The following is an 8,239-nucleotide window of genomic DNA, read 5'->3' as shown; positions in this document are numbered from 1 at the left end:
TATGTGGTTTATGGATTCATTTTTCGTATTGCACTTCCCACATATGGGAGAGATGTTATTTTCCTCTATCGTTCTTTAAACACATCTGGTTCCTAGGGCCTGATCTTGTGCCGCTGTTATCATACCTTCAGTTTCCTTCTTGAGCTCTCCCCTCAGTAGACATTGCCATGTGTCATCGCTGGCTAGTTCTTTAGTCTGTCTTATGCATTGCCCGTGCATTGGTTTGTTGTGCCATTCCTCTGTTCTGCTTGTCGTTCTCCTGTCTCTGTATATTTCTGGGTCTTCGTCTACTTTTATCAGTCCTTCTTCCCATGCACTCTTGAGCCACTCGTCTTCACTGGTTTTCAGATATTACCCAAGGGCTCTGTTCTCGACTATACATGTTATGTACAGTCTGTCCGTATTTGCTCTTGGGTCTCTGCATATATTCTTTCCTGATCATTTCCTTCATCTCTTGGTGTTTTATATCCCCTCCTTCCATTATTCCCAGGTATTTGTATCCCGTCTCATCTATGTGTTTGATGTTGTTCCCATTTATTATTATTATTATTATTATTATTATTATTATTATTATTATTATTATTATTATTATTATTATTTAGTGTATTAAAACAAGAAGGCAACTCTGTCAGCTTGATAAAAACAGCAAACGCGTAAAATTATTATTATGACTTAAAATCTCATTAACTTTCAATGTAACTGCCACAGACTCAAATGCATATTCGAGAATGGATTGAAAAATTAACAACAAAAAGAATAAGTAAAAAAACATAATAAACAGGAGTTAAAGCAACGAGAAGATAAGCACTCGTATATACATTAGCCAAAACAATAAAGAAACACCTACATCTCATCTTCACTACACTTCATTTCAGAAATAATATTTGTATTTCGCTTTACACATTCAAAAGCTTTTAATCATCCAGACAAAAGCAAAGATGCTTTTTTTCTTTTTAAAGTCTATATTTTAAGTCTATAACTTCCGTGCATGGTAAAGCCAGCTCATAACGAACAACAAATGGTTACCGTTGAATACTGACATCAAACACTTTTGATGTCGACAGCATGAGTAAATGCATGTGTATTTTTTCAACATGATGAAGTTAATAACAGCGCTATGTCCCAGGTAATATATATATATATATATATAATATATATATATATATATATATATGCAATATATATATATGCCATATATAATATATATTATGTATTATATATATATATCTCTATATATATATGTGTATATTTATATATATAAATTATGTATAAATTATTTATATATATAATTAATATACATATATTATATGATATATGTAAATATCAATTAATTATATATATATATATGTAATATCGACACATATATTATATATATATATATAATATATATATATTATATATATGCGTGTGTGTATCCTTTCTTAACTTAATATTTGTACTATCCATCGGAAATACATCTATATTATTATTATTATTATTATTATTACTATTATATTATTATTATTGTACTTAGGAAGCAGACCCTCTCTCAAGCATACTTTATTAAAAGTAATGGCTACTTCAGCAGCATTACACTTGTAGAGATTCTTCTCTATTTTCCGAATAGCGGCTTTTTCCGTGCTACTTAGACAGGCTAGTAGAGCGCCTATGGAGGTCATGATAAAAAAACAGAGTCAAAATTGGTGTATATATTTGAATTTTACAGATAAACTATGATACCATAGTTATCAAAGTATTATTATTATTATTATTATTATAACGTACACGTCCATATAAAATAAGGCATAAAAAGCTATATCACCCTGCTAAACAATCTTGTACGAAACGGGGAGCCACATTGTGAATGGAGAGAGAGAGAGAGAGAGAGACGCACATGAACGTATTAAATATCTCAATAACTACTTCCAAAATGCAGTGGGGTAAATGGCCGATTTAAACGATCAAAAGCAGACAGCGATTGAAACAATAGATGAATATAGTATATACGTATATATATATATATATATATATATATATATATCATATATACATATATATATATATATATATATAATATATATATATATATATATATATATATATATGTGTGTGGGTGTGTATATATATTATATAATCTCCTTACGCCACACGAGAACATAAATTTTGTCACGCGAATACCCATATAAATTCAAGAACCAAGCGATAAGATATTATCTTCTGACTACGGTCCGTGTGAAAGCACTTGCTTGCTTGCAAAGCAGGCAGCAAACGTATGGCTGGAAAAAGGCAAAGCGAGGGGGGGGGGAGGGGATGTTGTTGAAAGCGATAACGTGAAACGAAGAGGCTTTTCACTTCAAAGGAAGTTACATCAAGCAAAGTAGAAGCAAAAAAAATAAATTTTAAATTAAATTATCAGTAAAGCCAAAAAAATAATAAATATATAAATGAAAAAAAAGTCACTCAGAGTAAAAGCAAAGATTAAAGAAAATGAATTTCAGTATACGAAGGGTTCAAAACTAAATGGCATGATCGAGTTTTGATACCAGGGGATGGAATGAAGCAAAATAAATTTCGTTTATAATATGAACTAAACAACATGAAGTAAATAACCTATATATAAACTTTGAAGTAAGAAAGAGGAAAATATATAAAAGCGCATGGGGAGATTATGCTTTCTCATCAAAAACTATCGAACCTGCTTTGTACAGTTTACAGAGGCTAGTTCCGGAGTTTTCCATGTTAAGATTTTATTTTATTTATTTATTTTTTTTTTTTTTTGCTTTTTTCCTTCATCAGTGTCAATAATAAGGTTGGATTTATTTATGCCTGTTTTTTAATATATAGGCTATACCCTTTTTCCCCTGATGGGTCCTTCTTATAATCGATTAGAAATAAGTTAAAAAAAAAACAACATATGCTCAAAAATGAAATAATCAAAACACAAGGTTCCTCATTCAGATTGTTCAAGTAGAATAAATGACTAAGAGATATAATACTAGGAAACAGAAACAAAACAATATGTATTATAAAGAGATAAATGGTAAAATCAATTAAGGAGACGGATCAAAATACAAAAAGATTTTAACATATAAACACGAGATACCACGGAGCTAGATCCTGAAATTTTCCAAAACGGGGTCAATAGATTTTTTCTTTTTATTTGAAGTAGACATAGGTTCCCATAAATGCCTATATAATTTTTTATTTCTAAGTTTAACATTTTCTGTCATTCGCTCCTGGCAAGCTTACCTTTTTTCGTATTCAATTTATTCTACTTCTTGGAAAACTGCTTTGAAATTCAAGCGGTGTTTTTAAGCTGACTACAGAAAGACTGCTTGCATAATTTCTCCCAGAGGATTAGAAACTCCAGCTTCTGCCGCCAATAAATCTGCAGCGTAATTCAACTGCTTATATTCGAGCATTATGACCATCACACATTCAGCTCAATTTATGGCATATTTGTATATGGTGAGACTTCAGTAACACTTTTTTTTTTAATTATATTTTGAGAATTAAAAAGACTACGTAAATGCTATAATAGAACAGCACATTCATGCATATATAAACGCACACATACACGCGCACACACACATGTGTGTATTTGTGTGATATATGCTTATGCCTGTGTATGTGCATGTATGCACATGTGTGCGATCACAATGCAATTCAAAACAATGGTAAATTACCAAGAACGTATACAATATTGAAATGTATTGCCGTCGATGTTTTATTTTACTTAAAGTGCAATATCTCTCTCTCTCTCTCTCTCTCTCTCTCTCTCTCTCTCTCTCTCTCTTCACGTTACCTTCATCTGTTGGTTATAGTATCCCTACTTTCAACTATAAAGGATCAATTATAACACTAGGTTATTGAATAGTGATATTCATATCTACTTCCGCAATAAAGAAAAATAAATAAAAAATAAAATGGAAATAAAACAAATTTCGTATTAAATTCTGTAAACAGAGTTATGAACCTGTGGAGTAAACGAACGCAGAATACGAGATCTGATTTAACTTTATACAAGTTTTTTTTTTTTTGGGGGGGGGCGCCGTTGGGGTGGGGTGGGATAGGGGTAGGAATGTTCTTTGCTTACATGATTAATGCGATCCATTACATAGGTACATTTATCTTTATGTATAAGGACATTTACTATACACCACTTTATCACTGACAGAATTCGCAAAATAAAATAAATAAATAAATCGTGTAATGGAATTATAGCTGAATAAAAAACACTTATATACACATACACATATATGCATACATACATACATATATATATATATATATATATATATCTATATATATATATATATCGCATGTGTTTGTGTAAAGAATAAATTCACTAAAGCAAAGCTGATCGCCTGTAAATTCCACCCCAATTGCAAAAATACGCCAGCCGGGCTCGAAGAGTTTCGTATATTTTCCTTCACAAAAAGTAAATAAATAGATAAATAAATAAGTAGAAATAGATCAAATAAATTTCAATTAGTGTCATTAACTTTTATATTTGACCTTTAGATCTTCAATAAAACATACATAGATACTAATTCAATAAACTGTTAAGATTATTCCGTAATGTATATTATCCAAGACACGTCAATAACTTTTTCCAAAAGTACACAGATATATTCTCCCCGAGAGAAGGTTCTTCCCGCGCGCGCGCAAGCAACTGTGACGCTGTTCCCGAGTAGACTACTACTGACACTGAGTCTCGCTCTCAGACTCACTGGGTGGCCGTAGATGCGTTCGTTGCCTGACGTCGCCGTACGAAATTTGCTCCTCGGGGGGCCGAAGCTGACATTTCCTGAGTGCGTTTTTAAACAAGTTATCTGAGAGAAAAAAACCGTTTCGTGTGCGTATGTTTGCGTGTGCTTGTGGCTGTGTGCGCGCCTGTGTATTAGGCGCATGCGCTTGTTTCCGTATGTAAACACGTTCAGTCACCAGCACCTTTCAACTTTTAGCTCTAACTGAAGTGTTTCTGTTACTATACTGTTTTTCACCGTCATCTCAGGTGTTGAAAGATGGCTGGCTGCCTTAGCTAGGCCGTGTGCTTGACCATACAACCGTTGTTTTAAAACGTAGGTTTACGTCTTATCCTCTGGTATAAGGCCAACCACAGTCTGGTTGACGTTTCCTTGCTTGAGAGTAGACCTGAGTATACACGTTTTACTTCATTCAAATTCTTTGATGTAACAGTAATCCCTTGGGGTTGCAAGATCTTATGAGAACTTTTTTATTAAGAATTTATAAACACTGTTAATTGTTATTTAGTAAATGCCCAGTTTTGATAATAATAATAATAATAATAATAATAATAATAATAATAATAATAATAATAATAATAATAATAATAATAATAAACGTGAATTACTGTAATAAAATTTGAACGGAAGAGAATGATACGCTCAGCTCATCTGCTGATAAAAAAAAACCCGCATCCATATAATTCCATATAAAAATTATATGGAAGACAGCAGTTATAAAAAGATTTAATCTCTTCTGCCGTCAGAAAGACATGTCACAAAGTCCATTAAAGTTTTAAACTTTTAAAAGTTTCATTTTATTGACGAGGACACCTTTCACGGTCGCACGGACATTTCCCTTTTTAAAGGTAAAACGTCTTAGATAAGACATGATGGAATTTCGCCAAATGCAGAAGAATGCTAAAGGCTCCTTTTTAACATTTAATGGTGAAAGACGCAACAGGTGTTTGAATAGAACCCTCACAAAACAAAATTTAATTCAACTCTGAATCTTTTCGAGAGAGAGAGAGAGAGATTTGAGTAGACCCTCCCCACAAAACTTAATTCAACTCTGATTGTTTGAGAGAGAGAGAGAGAGAGAGAGAGAGAGAGAGAGAGAGAGAGAGAGATAGAGAAAGAGAGAGAGAGAGAGATTAGAGTAGACTCCCAACAAAAATTAATTCAACTCAGAGAGAGAGAGAGAGAGAGAGAAGAGAGAGAGAGATTAAAAGTAGACCCTCCCACAAAAAATTAATTCAACTTAGAGAGAGAGAGAGAGAGAGGAGAGAGATAGAGACCCTCCCAACAAAAATTAATTTCAACTCAGAGAGAGAGAGAGAGAGAGGAGAGATTAGAGTAGACCCTCCCCACAAAAAATTAATTCAACTAGAGAGAGAGAGAGAGAGAGAGAGAGATTAGAGTAGACTCCCCACAAAAATTAATCCAACTTAGAGAGAGAGAGAGAGAGATTAGTCGACCCTCCCCACAAAAATTAATTCAACTTAGAGAGAGAGACAGAGAGAGAGAGATTAGAGTAGACCCTCCCCACAAAAATTAATTCAACTTAGAGAGAGAGAGAGAGAGAGAGATTAGAGTAGACCCTCCCCACAAAAATTAATTCAACTTAGAGAGAGAGAGATTAGAGTAGACCCTCCCCACACTTAATTCAACTTAGAGAGAGAGAGAGAGAGGAGAGAGAGGAGAGAGAGTTAAGTAGACCCTCCCCACAAAAATTAATTCAACTTAGAGAGAGAGAGAGAGAGAGATTAGAAGTAGATAAGACCTCCCCACAAAAATTAATTCAACTTAGAGAGAGAGAGAGAAGAGAGAGAGAGAGAGAGATTAGAGTAGACCCTCCCCACAAAAATTAATTCAACTTAGAGAGAGAGAGAGAGAGAGAGAGAGAGAGATTAGAGAATAGAGGACCCTCCCCACAAAAATTAATTCAACTTAGAGAGAGAGAGAGAGAGAGAGAGAGAGTAGACCCTCCCCACAAAAAATTATTCAACTTAGAGAGAGAGAGAGAGAGAGAGAGAGAGAGAGAGAGAATAGTAGACCCTCCCCACAAAAATTAATTCAACTTAGAGAGAGAGAGAGAGAGAGAGATTAGAGTAGACCCTCCCCACAAAAATTAATTCAACTTAGAGAGAGAGACCTTACCTTACAGACCTTACATCTTGTTCGGGTTGCCCCAGGTCCCTCAGTGTGAGGCACCTCTAATGTCTACCAGAGAGTTGCTAGTACATCTTCCGGTATATTTTGCATCTTCCAATCTTGGATGGTCTGGGATGCAGTTTAGATATTTGTCGAGCTTATTCTTAAACACATCTACGCTCACTCCTGATATATTCCTCAGATGAGCTGGCAACGCATTGAATAGACGCTGCATTATCGATGCTGGTGCGTAGTGGATTAATGTCCTGTGTGCTTTCCTTATTTTTCCTGGTATAGTTTTGGGCACTATTAATCTACCTCTGCTTGCTCTTTCTGATATTTTTAGTTCCATGATATTTTTCTGCTATTCCTTCTATCTGTTTCCATGCCTGATTATCATGTAGCGTCTCTTCTCCTTTCTATACTATATAATTTTTAAGAATTGTAGTCTTTCCCAGTAGTCAAGGTCTTTAACTTCTTCTATTCTAGCTGTAAAGGACCTTTGTACACTCTCTATTTGTGCAATATCCTTTTGATAGTGTGGGTACCATATCATATTGCAATATTCAAGTGGACTACGAACATATGTTTTATAAAGCATAATCATGTGTTCAGCTTTTCTTGTTTTGAAGTGCCGTAACAACATTCCCCATTTTTGCTTTACATTTGCCAACAGAGTTGCAATTTGATCATTGCATAACATGTTCCTATTCATCATCACACCAAGGTCTTTAACTGCTTCCTTATTTGTGATTGTCTCATTATTAGGTCCCTTATATGCATATAGCTTTCTTTCTCTGTCTCCATAATTTATTGATTCAAATTTATCAGAGTTAAATACCATCCTATTTACCTCTGCCCAATCATATACTTTGTTAAGGTCTCTTTGTAGAGCGTTCCTATCTTCATCACAAGTAATTTCTCTACTTATTCTTGTGTCATCTGCGAAACTACTCACTACCGAATCCTTAACATTATTGTCATATGTCTTCAATCAAATAATAACAAACGTATTGCAGCTAACACCGTACCTTGCGGCACACCGGATATTACCTTGGCTTCATCCGATTTCTCGTCGTTTGCAATAACTATCTGTTTTCTGTTGTGTAAAAATTCTTTTAACCATCTTCCTACTTTATCCACGATATTTGTGTTTTCTAATTTTCTTCGCTAATTATATTATGGTCTACTTTATCAAAAGCTTTTGCAAAGTCTAAATAAACCACATCTGTTTCATTTCCGCTTTTCATATTTTTGAATATGTTCTCACGGTGGACTAACAGTTGGGTCTGTGTACTTTTTCCGGGTACGAAACCATGTTTGTCCTTTATTAAACAAATTATTTTTATTTTTTATTA

The sequence above is a fragment of the Macrobrachium nipponense genome, chromosome 28 (assembly GCF_015104395.2).
Source record: "Macrobrachium nipponense isolate FS-2020 chromosome 28, ASM1510439v2, whole genome shotgun sequence".
NCBI classification, from domain to species: domain Eukaryota; kingdom Metazoa; phylum Arthropoda; class Malacostraca; order Decapoda; family Palaemonidae; genus Macrobrachium; species Macrobrachium nipponense.
This window is presented reverse-complemented; position numbering follows the sequence as displayed.